Source organism: Solanum lycopersicum, chromosome 5, assembly GCF_036512215.1.
Source record: "Solanum lycopersicum chromosome 5, SLM_r2.1".
NCBI lineage: Eukaryota > Viridiplantae > Streptophyta > Magnoliopsida > Solanales > Solanaceae > Solanum > Solanum lycopersicum.
In genome coordinates, this window is record NC_090804.1 from 48,156,427 (window position 1) to 48,175,078 (window position 18,652).

Sequence of the window (18,652 nt, forward strand, 5' to 3'; positions counted from 1 at the left end):
TTGTATTTCTTTAGTTCTTGAATTGCACATGCTTGTTTAGATATTCCAGACTCTTAAGATATACATGCCTCAGTTATTAATGCATTATAACCAGATTAATTGTTGCATTCTCAGTTTTCATGTTCAATTTTGAGCTATCCAATATTTACAGAAAATAAAACATAATAAGTAAATTTACAGTAATTATTGGGATTAGCATAATACAAAGTTCATCTACGGTTTAGCGTATCCAATAGTCTCAGAACTACTAGACAAGTACGTTGTAAGTAATCTCAATGGGCAATCAATATAGTGATCACGCCAGCATGCATTTATACCTTTGGCGGGGTATATTGGGTCCTTTTGATGAGGCGTATGCATTAGACTCCACATTTAGTTGATGTGATTTTATCATCGGTTATTAGTAGCTCCTATAGATCAGGCAGACTCTGTGCATTGACCATTTATCAACATATTGAGTATTCAGTTTTAAGTTTGTTATAAATTAGTCATTGCATTCAGTTAGCTCATAATTCAGTTTATCATATCAGATTATTTTACTTGCTTTTATGCTTGCCCAGTTAAGTTTTATTTCACCTTTACTCTATCCTACATGCTCACTACATTTCAAGTACTAAAGCATACATGCACTACATTATCTCGTGATGTAGGTTCAGGTTCTTAGCATCCATATAACACATAGATCGATATCCAATCTTCAGTTCAGCAGACTAATTGTGAGTCCTCATTCTCGGAGGACAACAATGATTAGTTTCATTTGAGTCTTTAGTGATTTAGTTTCAGTTTTTGCTAAATTTATCTTTGGCTTGTCCAGGTATTTATAGTCTAATTTAAAGACTTATTTAAGACAAAGTTAGATTAAACTTAGTATTTGTTGACTATTTTATTTGTATTAAACTCATTGTTTTCAAATATCTCAGTTATAGAATATGGGTATTCCAATCATTTCAAATTTAATTATGATTTAACTTCCGAATATGTTTATTATCTTTAGTATGCTCATGATCAAGCCAGCAGGGTTATCTTGGGATCACTTGTGGTCTTAGGTTTCGTGTTTGCATCTCGGGGGTACCTCGAGGCGTGATAAACATTGTAGTAGAGCATTAGGTTTAAGTATCCTAGGATGTCTTATGAGCCTCACGAAGTAGAGTTCTTTTCAAGGGAGTGAAGTGCACCACATCTAATGAGAGGGAAGCTATGAAGTGTTTTACAAAAAAAATTCACTTTCTCGGTATTCTTATCGTGCCTGAGGTATGATCTTATTCCATTATGACTTGACGTTCTACGTTTCATATCATGTCTCCTCGAAAAGCTAATGCTAGCAATGCGAACGCCAGGAATGCAAATGCAGCTCCTCCTATCCCATATAAGGAAGTCTCTAATGCTGAGTTTAGAAATGCCATATAGATGTTGGCTCAGAGTATGACTAACCACAACTATGGGGTCCGCAAGGGTCCGTGACTTTGTTAGGCTGAATCCTCCTAAGTTCTTAGGATATCAAGCTAATGATGATCCTCATAATTTCTTTGATGAGATCAAGAAGATCTTTGAGGTAGTGCAAGTCACTAGGAACAACAGTTGAAGGATGTTTTTCATATGTGGTACACTCAGTGGAAGGAGAATAGGGGTGCAAATGCAGCTCCTATAACTTGTGATTGCTTAAGTGAGAATTTTCTCGACATGTTTTTCCCAACATAGTTGAGAGAGTCAAAGGCTCAGGAATTCATGAACTAACAAAAGGTAACATGACAGTCCATGAATAACTCAAGCTACACCAACTCTCCAGGAATGCTCCTCACATGGTTTCTAACTCCAGTTCTCATGTGAATAAGTTTTTGTATAGAGGGTCACATTTGATGAAAGATGAATGTAAAAATGCGATGTTACATGGATATACGAATATATCTTTGTATATGACTCACGCTCAACAAGTTGAGGGTGATAAGCTTAGGGAAAAGGATAAGGAAAATAAGAATGATAGGACTATGAACTATGACTATTCTTAGTAGAAATTGGGTGGTGGAAATAGATCTCAGGGTCAACAGAAGTCCCTATAAAAATGGAAATCGACTATGGAATTGATCTCGTTCTAGATACCCAGCCTATTTGTATTCCTCCTTACAAAATTGTTTCAACATGAGTTTTAGGAATTGAAGGAGCAGTTGAAATACCTTCTAGATAAGGGCTTCATTAGAGCTAGTATTTCACCATGGGATGCACCATTGTTGTTCGTAAGGAAGAAAGATGGTTCTCTTAGAAAATATGTTAAGTATAGATAGTTGAACAAGGTCACAATCAAGAATAAGTATCCCATCCCCAGGATTGATGACTTGTTTGACCAACATCAGGGTGCTAGCCATTTCTCAAAGATAAACCTCAGATCGGTTTTTCATCATCTCAGAGAAAGAGATAGTGACATTCCGAAAGTAGCCTTCAGAACTCGATATGGTTATTATGAATTTGTAGTTATGTCATTTGGACTTATTAATTCTCCTGCAGATTTCATGGATTTCATAAACAAAGTAACGAAAAAGTACTTGGACTTGTTTGTTATCATATTTATTGATGATATCCCCATTTACTCTAGGTGTGAGGAAGAACATGCAAGTCATTCATGAGTTGGTCTACAGACTCTCAAGGATCGCGAGTGATTCGCTATGTTTTGTAAATGTGAGTTTTAGTTGCAATTCGTTGGTTTTTTATCACATTGTATCTAGCGAAGGGATCCGAGTTGATTTGCAGAAAATAGAAGCAGTGAAACACTAGCACATACCTACCTCTACAACAGATATTAGATGTTTCTTAGGTCTAGAAGGTTATTACAAAAGTTTTGTTGAAGTATTTTCATCGATAGACTCACCATTAACTAGGTTGATTCAAAAAATGGTCAAGTTTCAACAGTCAGATGATTGTGCGAAAAACTTCATATATTTGAAAACACAATTGACTACAACTCCTGTCTTTACTCTACCAGAGGGTTCAGATAGTTATGTTATCTATTGTGATTCATAAAATTTAGCCTAGGTTGTGTGTTTATGCAGAGAGGTTAGGTGATAGCTTATGCCTCTAGACAACTTAATGTTCATGAGAAGAACAATCCAACTCATGACCTCGACTTTAAAAAAGTGGTCTTTGCACTCAAGATCTTGAGACACCACTATTATGGTGTTCAAGTAGATGTGTTCACTGACAATAAGTTCCTTTAGTATGTGTTCAACAGGAAAGAGTTGAATCTTCTCGAGAGGAGATGGCTAGAGTTCCTTATGGATTATGATATGAGTGTGCATTATAAATAAGGTAAGGCTATTGTAGTAGAAGATACTCTTAGTATATTATCTATGGGTAGTGTAGACCATGTTGAGGAAGAAAGGAAGGACCTAGTGAAGGATGTTCATAGGCTTTCTTTCTTGGGTGTTTGCCTTATGAGCATATCAGACAATGGTGTAACAATTTAGAATGGGACAGAAACGTCTTTGGTAGTAGAAATTCAGGAAAAGCAAGACAATGATCCAATCTTGCATGGACTTAAGGGTGCATTCCATAATCAGAGTTTCGAGGTTTTCTTCAAAGGGCGATATGGTGTACTTCCCTACAAGGGTAGATTGTGTGTTCCTGATGTGGGCGATTTGATATAGCATAATCTTGCAGAAGCCCATGACTCTTGGTATTCTATTCATCATGGTGCCACTAAGATGTACCGCGATTTATGAGAAGTCTAATGGTTGAATTTGATGAAGAGAGATATAACAGACTTTGTGAGTAAGTGGCCCAATTGCAAGCAAGTTAAGGTATAACATTAGAAACAAGGAAGTATGACTCAAGAAATCTATATTCCTACGTAGAAGTGTGATTTGATCAATATGGACTTCATCTCAGGATTTTCTTCTAGCTTTTTGGCAGTCAAGACTACTGATTCACCAGAGGACTATGCCAAGCTTTAGATTAATGAAATTGTGAGGTTGCATGGGTTCCCTTTTTTATCATCTTAGATAGAGGTCTAATGTTTACCTCTCAATTCTGGAAGTCATTTCAGAATGGTATTGGTACTCAAGTTAACCTTAGTACCACATTTCTTCCCCAGACGGATGGGCAGGAAGAGCGTACCATTCAGAACTTAAAGGTTCTGTTGAGAGCTTGTGCTGTCAATTTCAATGGTAGTTGGGATGATCACCTTCCTCTTATTAAGTTTGCCTAACAATAAGAGCTACCACTCCAGCATTCAGATGGCCCCTTATGAGGCTTTATGTGGGCGTAATATAGATATAATGTTTGTTGGTTTGAAGTAGGTGAAACAACTTTTATAGGGGATGATTAAGTCCTTTATGTTATGGAGAAAGTGCAATTTATTTGAGATAGACTTAGGATATCGCAAAGTCGTCAGAAATCTTATGCATATGTAAGTAGAAGTGAACTAGATTTCGAAGTTCATGATTGGGTTTTGCTGAAAGTCTCACCTATGAAACGGGTGATGACATTTTGAAAGATAGGGAAGCTCAATCGTACATATGTAGGACTTTACATGATCTTGAAAAGGGTTTACAATGTGGCATATGAGTTAAAGTAGGCAGCAGAATTAGCAGCAGTGCATCCAGTCTTCCATATCTCACTCTTGAAAAAGTGTGTGGGCGATCTAGCCTCTATAGTGCCATTGGAGAGTATGGAGGTGAAAGATAGTATTTCTTATTAGGATATACCAATTGAGATTCTTGACCGTCAGTTCATAAGGTTGAGAAATAAAGAAGTCTCTTCAGTCAAGGTTTTGTGGAGGAGTCAGTCCGTAGAGGGAGCTACTTCGGAAGAAAAATTAGCCATGAAAGCAAAGTATCCTTTCCTCTTCCCTTCTGATTCCACTCCAGCTTAAGGTAACAATTACTCTTAATTTTTCCTGTCATTCATGCATAAATTCTTTTTTAGAAATCATGTTCCATCAGTTTGTACCTTCATTTTCAGCATATTTGCATGTACTCGGAACACAATTCAGTCAGAAACTCAGTTCTTAGTGTTTAGATGTAGGGTTTGCTGCTCTCTCCATCTTTTTAGCTAGTTAAGTCTTTGTTCGAGGATGAATGTTCCCAAGGGGCAGATAATGTAACACCCCATAGAAAAAACAGACTAATAACCAGCTTTAAAAAAATCTGCAGGTGCAACCAGCGGTAGCATCAATTGACCGTAGCCTGACCCATGGTCCCTCCTGCACATCCATCAAAAACACCCCAAAATTTCAGCCCAAAAAAATTGGTTATGTTATGGACAATGAAAAGACTTACGGTCAATAGGTTAGAAGAAAATCAATAGTCTGTGACCGTGGATAGTGACCCCCATTCACCCACTCTCTGAAAAGAGCTACGAATGACTATCACGATCCGTAGGTGGACAGTGAAATATTGGCAGATAGATAAGGAGAAATGAAGTAGAATAAACATCAAATGGTCATATATCGTAGCACAGAATTAATTATGTGTCACAAAACCTACCCACATATAGATAATTGAATTATATTTCCATAGACAATAACCTTTATAAAATTAGACCTTTGACTATAGAGTTGTGCTAATTTTAGTAAAGGCCTGTCGAACAGGCCCAATCGACGGACCCAAAGACGGGGTGTCGGTCGGAAAATGGATCGTCAGTCCTGGCTCTCGTTTGGTCTGACAACAACTTATGTAGAGGTCTTTTGATCTTTTCCCACATCGTTTAAACCTTAAGTTACGTAATTTTTAACCTAAATAATAAAATTATAGTTAGATTAATCCTAGAAACATATTTAAAACATATCTAAGTCAAATCAATAAATCAAAACATAGAAAATTCGAAGAAAGAGAGGAGAAAAAGCTCAAGAACTCTAGTTGAAGAACGCAACAAGTTCCAGCAGTTCCAGCATCAAAACCTATGTATTTTTCCATGGATTTCATCACCAGGTATGTCGAATTTCACTATTTGGTTACTTTGACCCATTGGGTCTCTTGTTTTATGTTAGATTCTTGATTGTCTCGTCATGATTAAACATAAGGTTTCTAGAACTTTGATAGAACATTAGGAATGTATTAAATATATGTTCCAAATGATATTATAATGTTATTACTCATATAATCGCATGAATTTCAGAACCCTAGCTTTGTATATCATTAGTTCTTGAATTATACATGCTAGGTCAGATATTGAGACACTTCATATATACATACCTCTGTTATTAATGCATAATTACCAGATTAATTGTTGCATTCTCATTTTGCATGTTCAGTTTAAAGCTTTCCATTATTTACAGAAACTTAAACATAATAAGTAAATTTACCAAATTCCCTGGTAGTAACATAGTACCGAGTTAGACTAAGGTTAAGGTACCCAATAGTCCCATAACTACAAGCCAAGTAGGTTGTAAGTCCCATCTGTGGGCAATCAAGTTAGTGGTCACGTCAGCATGCCTTTATACCTTTGGCATTGTATATTGGGTCATGTCGATGGGGCGTATACATCGAACTTCACATTTAGCTAATATAGTTTTATTATGAGTTATTAGTACCTCCCAAAGATCAGTCAGACTCTCTACATTGACCATTTATCAGTATATTCAGTATTCAGTTTCAGCATGTTATAAATTGGTCATTCCCATTTGTTCGCTCAGAATTCAGTTTATCATGTAAGATTATTATACTTGCTTTTATTCTTGTTCATTTATGTTTTATTTAAGCTTTACTATATCCTAGATGATTAGTACCTTTAAAGTATTGACACATATGTTCACTACATCTTCTTTTTATATGTTTCAGGTTCTCATCATCCAGATCACGCATAGATAAATTTCTGATCCTCAGTTCAGTAGATTCAGTGGTGAGTCCTCATTCTCCGAGGACAAAAATTATGTGTTTCATTTCAGTCTTTAGTCATTTGGTTTAAGTTTTTGGTAGATTCAACAAAGGCTTGTCGCAATTTTTCTAGTCCACTTACAGGCTTAATTCTGACATACTTCGATTCTGCTTAGTATTGTGTTAATATTTTCTGTGTATTAAACCCATTCTTTTCAAATATCTCAATTATAGAATATGGGTATTCTCCATCTGTTCAGATTTAGTTATGATTTAGCTTCCACATCACTTTATTAACTTTAGTATGTCATGATCATGCAAACAGGGTTAGATTGGGTTCACTTATGGTCCTAGATTCCATGTCCCCGTCTCGGGGATAGCTCTAGGCGTCACATTTAATATTTCATAATGAACAATTAAATAAGAAGCATGCAAAACATAATACAACTTTAATTTATTCACAAAAAATATTCAGCAAAAGAAAATCGAATTGACAAAACTCATTGCCCACAAAAATATTAGTTTTATCAATATCATCTCATTACTTTAAAAAGAGATCTTCATCTCTCATTTTCTGAATAATCACATAGAAATCAAATCAATTGGATATTAGGAACATGAAATACATCACTCAATGTCAAAGTCTGACAAGATGTGAGTTTGAGAAGAACTTTTCTTTTCCAAGAACATCAGTTGTCCTTGAGTCACAAAAATAAATAATTTCTTCTCCTTTTTGAAATTCGGTGTATGATGCAAAATAATTTTTTTGTACTAATGCGTCTAGTAGTACAAGACTCTATCACTCAGTTTCTCACATTGACCACAACATTTATTTAAAAATGAGAACAATAATTAGATCATCTGTTTTAGATAAATTTATACTTAGCTTATTGGCATTGTCATTTCTTTTCAATATTCTTTTGCTTGATGTGTATTTTTAATGAATGTTTTATTAATAGCATTGAACTTGTAACAGTGACTATTTACATACGAGTAATTTTCTTTATACGCAAGTGACAAAATGACTTATATTGTACCATTCAGGGTAGCAGCAACATGAATATCTTCAATACCATCATTAATTTCAGGGCACATGTCATCAAAAGTGTCGACACACATATTATATGTCGTAGTTTCTTAGATTTTTGGGAAATGCTTGCAATTTCACATTAATAATAATAATAAATTAGTTTATTATTTCTTAAAAAGTGGTCTTGGAAAAAAGATAAAAATAACTACGATGATAGATAAGAACATTAGTGCATTAAATAAATGTATACTTTTGTTGTGCTGGACTCTGTCCGAAGAAACTATTTCAGCATTGTGAAATGTTAACTAAGGATTAAACAATTACTTTCCTATCTTAAATTTAGGTAACATGAATCACTAAATTAGTTAACATTAGCAAGTTATTTAGGGTTTATGAAATACCAACACCAAGAAATTTATTAACTTCAAAGGAGAAAACAAAAAGAGAGAAAAAGGAGTAGAACGTGAGGGAGTATATTTCTCCACATCAATTAACAATTTAAAATGCCTAATTATAGGCTAATTCAAAACTCAAATATTTGACAATGTCTGAGATACTTGTCTATATCTTTCAATGATAAAGGCCAAGTGTAGGGTCATTTGTATTCCAACTTTACCAACTCTCCAAAAACAGTTTTAAAATATTTTAAATTTTTTGATTTGTAAATATATTTAATAAAATAATCCCTTGAAATAAAATATTTTGTTGACTGAGCCTTCATGAGCCTCTTCATTTGATTGTAAATTTTTGCGTATCCACATGCACATTGAATTTAATAGAAGAAATAAGAAAAAGATAAAAATAATATAAAAGTCCAAATAAATCATAAAACAGATAAATGCAAATGATTTTTTTCTCGTTCCCTATATATATACCCCAAATCTATATTTTTCTCATAATCTTTTTTTAATTGCATTAAAATTTTACAAAAAAAAGAGAGAGAAAAAGATGGGTGGAACATATAATTAACTTATCATGTGTTCTTCAATTTCTTTTACGACCCGAACCATTTTTATTTAAGGTAGAAAACAATCTTTGAAAACATTCGGTCTCTATCCTTCTACAAAGGGCTAGATACCGCTGCCGCGGCGGCGTTGCATTATGGTATGTTGCCTCTAAAGAGGGATACGAGACACATAAGGTAATTATGAGAAATCTTATTTTCTGTGACTTCCTGAAATATCTAGCAAAATCATAAATTACCTTGAAACCTCAAAAAAGTTGCTCTAATTTGGGAAAGGATGGAGAAGGAGATTTCTAGCATAGGGATGAGAGAGTTTGGGGAATTCTTGTCCAAAATCACTTTTTCGAATCTGGAACAGCATGAAAAAAATTCAAAGACCCTGTACAGTCACATAGCGTCTAGGTAGGCTAGGTCTATGCATTTAGTAGTCGTAAATTTGTGCTTACCAAGTAATGTATGAAATCAATAGTATCGGTTGTGTATTAAAAATCGCGCACTGAATGAATACTGTGGGAATTTCTATAATTTAAGTTAATTCGGTAAATAATAGTTAGATATTTTGATGACTTCTTAAGGTTTCTAAAAATTCCTTCTTCAATAAATTTCCTTCAAATACAAGGGTGTAATACTCCGATAGTCTATAGCCTAATATAGAGCCTTACATGAGAGTCTAAGAGTTTTGACTCTATTTTAAGGTCAAATGATATGTATAGATGTCATTTAGGAAGTTTTAGAATCAAAACGTCATGGAATGTCCATGACGTACGGAAACTAGTTCAAGAGGTGCTAGTGTCCCTTAGCCTATTTGACTATGTTTTAGGAGTTGTAATTCAGTGAAATTTTGTGGTAAGGTGTATAAGACGTATATAGTTGGTATATAGTTTAAACGATTGGGTAATACTCCCCAATGACAAACAACAAGGTCCTTAAGGAGGATCCTTGCAATTTGGCAAGAAGCTGTCTATTGGATAATGCTAACGTACGCCACAATCAGCAAGGCATGGGTGGATCGACGAGGAATTGAATCCTCAGTCGACAAACACTTAGACATTTTATCTAAAGGTCAATTTGAAACATTCTTTGAGACCAACGATGGATGTGCAAGACAGAGGCGGGCACACGCGTCGACTGACCTATGGCCCATTAGTCGGGTTCTTGTAGGGCCTGCCACTGTTTTTATGTCTTGTTTTTAGTTAGCTCTTTTAATTAGTTAAGGGATTAGTTATTTAATTAAGGGTTAAAGGAGGTTAAATTAAGTCATTTAAGAACCTCTATAGCCTAATTAAACTAAACCTAACTTTCACAATTCCCAATACCCAATTGCTCTTCCTTTTCTTTTCTTTATCTGTATCAAAGACTCTCAATCGAAAACAAGAAAAAGGAGGGTTCTAGGGCAGCAATAATACTAATTTAATTCATAAAACTTCATCAATTATAATTTTATTTTAATCCTTTCACCTTTAAGATCTGTTTCCACAAAGGGTTCATCCAAATTGATTTAAAAACAAAGAGTTTTCAAGTGGGTTTTCTTCTATTACAAATCTGGCTTTCTAGATCGCCTTGTTAATGATTTATTTAGATAATTATGAGTATATTATGATTAATTATAATTCAAATATGTATATTCTTAATTAATTGATCTAGGTTGTGAGTAGATCATGAATTTGACCTAAGTCCCTAGTAAATTATTGTGTAGTGATTCAATTGAATTCATTATTATATTAACCACTATTGTTTTATGATATTACACCCATTGTTAGGTTGGATTGTATGGTTGATTGTAAAACTTTGATGATGGCTTGGAAAGAAGATTGGGGTAAGTCTTGTGATCTCAACCCTTTACTTCAATTATGATTACTTGTGTTTAGTAATAATGTTTTATTAAGGCCTAAATCATCTCCAGCCACTTAAAGTTGTCCGCATAATTCATTTAGACAGCTCAACTAATCCTTGTGCGAATTGAACACTTTATTTGATCAAAAGTCATTCCTATTTGACACAAAATGCTGACATGGCAAAAATCGTGTAATTCACATTCCTTGAGCGCGTTAATTTATTAAAAATAATATTTTTCTTTTCTTTTTCTATTAATTTATACCCCCAAGATAATTTTTTTAAAATAATAACAAAAAAGAAGAAGAACAGTCGTCTTCTTCTTCTTCTTCCCTATTTCTATCAACCCCACCCCACCCCCACCTCAACCCCCATACCCATACACTAGTGGTTATCTTCTTCCCCCCATCATTCTAATGATTTCAAAAATATTAGTATCAGTGGTTATCTTCTTCCCCCACCATTCTAATGGTTTCAAAATTCTTCGCATTTTGTTTCATTTATTAATTTTTCGAAGAGATTCTTTTCCCTATCTTTCTCTACCTAAAAAACGAGATGAAGTAAAAAGTTATAATTAATAAAAAAGCTGATGAAAAAAAGATTGTCGGGTTAAAGATGGAACTATACAGGGAGGGGAAGGTAGCCATTAATGGAGTTAGAGAAAATGTATGTTTTGTTCCAGTTGAAGGCATGGAAGTTAGGTTTACTTTTTTTTTCATTTTTTTTACTTTAAAATAATTTATATATTTTTTACTTTATAAATAATTTTTTGGATTAAAAAATAACACATGTCATTATTTGATTGGTCAAATTGACATGTCAGCGCAATTGTATTTCACACATCCTCTATTTTTTGTTTATTCTTGAAAAAATGTTCAAATGGTTAAAATTCAGAATGGCTGAAATGTTCAATAGGTAGTACGTCTAGTTAAGGTGTCTAAATGAATAATCGGGACAAGTTTGAGTGGCCGCATATGACTTTGGCCTTTTATTAAAGTATACCTTATGTTAAGATTTATTTGGGGTGGTATGATGTTGATTTGTAATGTCTTCAATTACGGTTTTTGAGTTGTTGGCTAAGATGTAATGATATAATGATGGGGATTACTTACCTATGTGACTTATCATTATATGATTATGTAAATGTGCTAACCTCACATGTGTGAATTATAATGAAAGGGAAATTCTCATGAAATTAGTATTGAGATATGATGATTATTATATAAGGGATAGACCCTATGACCTAAACTAACCTATGATGAATATTAAAGGGTTAAATATATTACAAAAGGGACTTTATCTTAGCTCCAAGTGAACTATAGAGAGAAGTGTCCCTTCTCACATATGGAAGGTAGGACCACTTATGTACTCATGATATCGGAGACTATAATGCATACAACAAAAAGAGGGTCCCAACATCATCTCTTAGTTCATGAACTATATTTCCCCCATAGGAATACTAGCTAGTTGATCCACATCGATTCTATGTTGATGTTTTGTACTACCTTAACAATTACTCCGCCTTCTTTCGATGTAAGGTTGCATGATAACACATTCGACATTAGCTCATGTGGTCTATGTCGGTTAAGAAAAGATTTTCCCAAAAGTAAGATAACGTAATAAAGTGAACTCTAAGTAGGGTGACCTAAGGGGTTTAGCTTAGTATAGGTAGGGGATGTGACTCTACCTATAAATTGCAGTAGTTGTCCTTGAGTGAAGTCGTGGAAGGATGTTCTTATACTATTTTATACCTATATATGTAAATGATATGTGTATGATGATTTTACATGTTAATGACACTATGTGATATTTGTTTCATGTATGAACATGTGGTTGGTCTCTATTGCTAAATTATGATTATGGTTACTCTTAATTTAATAGTATGTGATGTTGGGCCTTGATTATGGTTATTATTTGGTTTACTTGATTTAATGAGTTTATGAGGACTTACTTATTCATTCCACTAGTGGTCTTGATTATGAGCTCTATTATGTTGATATGCATGTTGACTTGACTAGATTTGTTATTGTTGGTCCTGTGATGTACATGGTTTTGACTTAACGAATATGTACTCTTGACTTGTATTGGTTCTTAAATGTGCATAATGCTTTTCAATGTAAATAAGCATGCTTTAATGAAATGTCCCTTTTTAGCAAGATTTCTATGTTGTGTGTGAATATTGTCCTACACTTTATAAAAGTGATGTTCTACCCCCATTTATATCTCTTTCCCCAAAATTTTAGGTTCCGGTCACTGCAGGATTCGTAACGAATTTTAAAAAATACTTGGATCCCCGCTCTCTAAGTTAGGTAGGTTTTCACCCTTTTGAGGGTACTGTCACTATCTAGTATTTGGACGGTTATTTGATATTAAAGACACTTTGTTCATTCCGTTTCATCTGAGTACTAAGATTGTATAGCCTATATGTGGCTTATATTGTATTGATGTATGGGCTATGCCCAAAGTTTTGTACTCTTGTTTAGATGGTTATGATATGAGAAATCAATTTTAAAACAATGTTATGTATTTTACACACACACACACACACACACACACACACATATATATATATATATTTATTTGTGTTTGTATGTGTGTTTGTGTATGTGTGTGTGCGTGTGTGTGCAATAAAAGTAGAATACTATGTAGTCTTCATATACTAAGGGTCTATGTATATTCGATATTAATATATTATTTGTATGCGAGTGGTCTATGTAAAGCTCATGATAGATATAGAATAAAAGTTTTAAATTTTCAGCTTTTTAACCTATGAATGTAATGATGAATGCTAAGAGGATAGTCTAACTCCTCTTTGAGGATGACGACACGAGTTACGTCTAGGGGGTAGTTCCCGGATGAGATAAAGGGTACCTAATAAGGTAAATAAGATTATTGTGTACGGTTTGTTAGGTTTATTTAAGTTATGAAATTAATTGATTTGTTTGAATTAGGATTAAACCCTAATAAGGAACCCTAATGAAGAACCAGGACTCAACTTTTGGGACTATGACATGTTAGGAATTGAGGGTAATTCACAAACGATTGTTGTGTTTTCATGATTGTAAGAGATATACTTGTAACAACTCAATTATAATGCATGCGTGTATGTGAATGTTTGATAATCGATCACAGTTATTATAAGTGAGGGTAATTGAATAACTCTATGCCATGAATTACCTCTTCTAGTATGATTGTGAGAATATACATTGTGATTGTGATTGTGTTATGTGAGTGGGGATCATATTGCCATGTTTGAGCAAGCTAACTTTGATCGGGTTGCTACAATCTGACACAACTATTGGATCGGGTTGCAACATTATAACACAACTTGGGTTCAGATTTCCACTTTATGAAAATATAAATGTTTATGTTTGGGTTTCCTGAGTGAACAAATTACTAGCAACAAATGTGTATTGTGAAGCATGTGATATTCAATATTTTGTATGTGTGAAATCCTTGACAATTGGGTGTAGGTGGATTTACGTTTATGCATGTGAATATGTGGTGACATGGATATGTTCTATAATGTAAACTTTTTATGAAATTAAGGAAGTTCAATGTGTACTAGGGAAGAGTGAGGAATAGCGAGGTATGTGTCATTGGGTAAGTACTAAGGGAGAGATTGGGCTAAGGTTTTAGCAGGAGGTAACGAAACTGCATGTCCTTGGTTAGGAAAGGTGACAAAAATTTATTTGTATGATATGATTGGCTAGTAAAAATGGACGACGGTAGGTACATGTAATATTCAACGGGGTTAGTAATGTTTAGGCTATGATTTAATAAAACCTGAACTGTTAGTTACGGTAGAAGTGCTTATTATTCAGAGCTATAAATTGAGGGTGTTATATGAGAGCGAAAGGGTGGATAAGTGAGTGGTTACATGCATGATGTTACTACTTATTTCTTATCTTATGAGTTGGGCGTAGGGTTGACCGATGATTTTTTTTTACAAAACTTTATCATGAATATGGTAATCTTTGCAAAACAAGTCAAATCCAATCTATTCATTAATTTCATTATTAATTGGAAAAACTGACCTTAATCAACAAAGAGATTAGGGTAACGGGACTTCATGTCTTCCTTGGCCTCCATATTGCTCCCTAGACTAGGTAGTTTCTCCATCGGACTTCTATAGAGGCCACCTCTTTTTTACCAATATATTCACTTGATGATCAAGGATTTCGACCGGAAACGCTTCATAGGAGAGGTTATGATCCACACCGAGACCCTCGATAGGAAGATTGGATTTGGGATCACCAATGCACATATTGAGAATAGAGACATTGAACACCGGATGAACCGAAGCTAGTTTAATAGGTAATCTCAACTCATATGCAACTTTTCCAACCCTTTGCAAACTTTATAGGGACCTATATTACAAGGACATAACTTCCCTTTCATGCCAAATCTCATCATCCATTTCATGGGTTAAATTTTTACATACACCTTACCACTTTCTTCAAATTCTAAGACCCTCCTCTTATTGTCGGCATAAGACTTTTGCTGGCTATAGCCTCTTTTCAGTCGGTACCTTATCATATGAACTTTCTCCAATGTTTTATAACTCAATTCGGGACCATAAATCGAAGACTCACCAGCTTCGAACCACCCAATCGGAAATCTACATCTCCTACCATAAAAGGCCTCAAAAGGATCCATGGATAATGTCTAATGATAACTATTGTTATAAGAGAAGTCAAGCAAAGGCAAGTGTTCATAACAATTTCCCTTGAAATCAATGCATAAACTCTAAGCATATTCTTAGGGGTTTCAATAGTACGCTCCTCTTGACCATCTGTTTGGGGATGAAAAGTTGTGCTTAACTTCACCTTTGTACCCAACCCTTTTTTTGAATAACCTCTTAAACCTAGATTGTTATTGTGCGCCCTATTCAATATGATGTATAACGGAATACCATGAAGACATACAATCTCTTCTACGAAGATCCTTCGATAATTATCTTACAACTAAGTGGACTTGACAAGAATAAAATGAGCAGACTTTGTAAATCTATCCACCACTACCTATAGAGTAATTCTGCGTTCTATTCCAAGGCAAACCCACTATAAGTCCATATTAATGTCTTTCCACTTCCAAGTGGGAAATTTCACTTCTTGGAATAAGACACTCGGCTGGACACCTTGCGAAAAATTCCTCTATGTCCCTTTTTAAGACATCCAACCAAAATACTTCTATACGGTCATGATATATCTTAGTAGAGCCCCGATAAATAGAATTACGAGAACCATCAGCTTCCTCAAGAATCCTGTTTCTCAAGTCATTAACATTATGCACACACAACCTTTCTTGATAACTCCAAAAAGCATCCCCCCTCCCAATGAGAATGGCTCATTAAGGTTACCAAGAACTGATTCCTTCAACTCCATCAATGATTGATTAAGGTGTTTCCTAGACTTCACCTCAACCACCAAAGATGATTCACAATTATGATGGACCATAAAACAATCATTTGGAGAATCTTGTAATCTAACACAAAATAGGTTAACGTATGTACATCTTTCACTAGGTCTTTCTTGGATTATTTTACATGAGAGACACTACCTTTGGTCATAAGACTTAGTGCATCTGCAATCACATTGGCTTTGCTGGGGTGGTAGAGAACACTCATGTACTAATCTATCAAAATTTCCAACCATCTTTTTTTCCATAGATTTAACTCCATTTAATCAAACACATATTGAAGACTCTTATGGTTGATATACACATCAACATGAAACCCATAAAGATAATGCCTCCATATTTTCAAGCCAAATACCACGACCGCTAACTCAAGATCACGAGTTGGATAATTCTTCTCATACACCTTAAATTTTCTAGATGGATAGGCTACTACGTTCTCATGTTGCATAATCACACACCCAAACCCCACTCAGGTTGCATCATAATATATCATGAATCCCATGGTACCCTCCGGTAAAGTCAACACCAATGCAGAGGTAATCCTATCTTCCAAGATTGTTAAAATTCTTTCACATGCCTCTGGCCACTCAAAATTTGAACTCTTTTGGGACAAACTGATCAAAGGAGAATCAATGGATGCAAAACCATACACAAACCTCCAATAGTATCCCGCTAGACCAAAGAAACACCAAATTTCGTTTGGAGTCAATGGTCTACAACAATTAGTAACCACCTTGATTTTCTTTGGATCAACCTCAACTCCCTCACTAGATATGATATGACCACGAAATGCCACCTACCTCAATCAAAAAATTTTTTTATACTTTGCAAAAAATTGGTTATCCTATGCACTTGTATTTCTACCCTCATATGGACAATGTGTTCACCCTAATTTTTTGAATATACAAAGGTATCATCAATGAAGACAATGACAAATGAATCTAGATAACTTCAAGACATCTTGTTCATAAGGTCCATAAAAGTCGTCGGGGCATTAGTGATACCAAAGGACCTTACTAGACACTCATAGTGACCATATATAGTTTGGGATGCCCTTTTTAGTATATCCTCACCTCTAACCCTAAGTTGGTGACACCATAATCTCAAGTCAATCATAGAAAAGTATCATTCCCCTTGAAGTTTATCAAACAAGTCCTCAATCCTAGAGAGAGGATACATGTTCTTAATGGTGATTTTATTGAGTTGGCAATTGTAACACATGTTAAATGACTTAAGTGAAACTAGAGCCTAAATCTTATGTCTTCATGCTTTTAAGTCCTTAAATTGGTTAAAATGAGATCCGAGGTAGTGGTTAAATTTTCATTAAGTTTGGTGGTCAAACGTCCAAGAACATCCATGATATTCAAAAGGTTTGCCTTTAAACGATCTTCTATGTCTTAGTATGTCTCATTGAGTTTTCTGTGTTCCTTTCGGATGAAATTGATGTGAGAGGTCCTAAAATCCCATACAGATATTTTTGTGTTGGAAATATCCGATCAAAAGTCCCCAAGTACAAACCAAGGGTTCTTGGTGTAGGAGCAATCTTTTGTGTAAAGGATTTCAAGACCAGCCTCACCTACGGAGAGTATCGACGTCCAGTAGTTGGACTAACGCCCCTTAGGTGGGAGTCATATGTCAGGACTTATACTTAGGAGATAAAGCTCCGAAATGCCAGTCTCTGATCATATCGACGGACATCCGGGACAGTCCGTTTGTATAACTACTCCCTATCGATGGAAAGGCATCGATTGGGACTGCGACCGCTTGCTAACTCACTATTCGGTGTAAGAGTTTATTGGTATTTCACCCTATGTGATAATAAATGTTCCGCCAGTTACATAAGGTTGTTTTGGGTATTTTAAATGGGCTTATAAGTCGTAATCACCTAGATGAATTCATTAGTCTATATAAAACCCCATATATCTCTAAGAAACTCTCTAGAACACCGTTGCAGTCAAAACTCAAGATAGAGCTTCGATTAAAGATTTATCGGTGATTCTTTATCAATTCTTCATCAAATTCGTAATCTAGATTCAATTGAGGTATAGTATTCATCGTTGAATTTCTTTTCATTAAGGAGCCAAACTTAATAGTAATTTTAAAAGTATTCCACAGATGGACCTATCCAAATTTATATCTATGCATGGGTACTTGCATAAAATGTTTTGAATCATCATATGTTTATTGAATTGATGTTAATTGTATGATTTTGACCTAATTATTCTATGAAACCATGGAATTCATGAACCATAGTTTTTGGCTACTTTATGGTTGACTTGATTATGTCTTAGTTCTATCGAATTCTTTTGTAGATTGATTAGGGTTATTGAATTATGATAGAGTCATGTAAGAATTGTATTGATGCTACCCTAAATTGATAAATGTTGTATGATCTTTTATTCACTGTCTATTGTAAGTATTGAATTGAGTTGGTGATCTTGGCCATGGATAAGGGTCTTTGGGTATGGTGTTGGATGATTTATCTATTAATTGAAGTGGTGAGTGTGGATTGGTACACTGATGTACCATAGTTTCACGGTACATTCAATGCTTTTTACTTCAGTTTAGTGTTTATCTAAAGACTATTTGTAGTAATTTTAA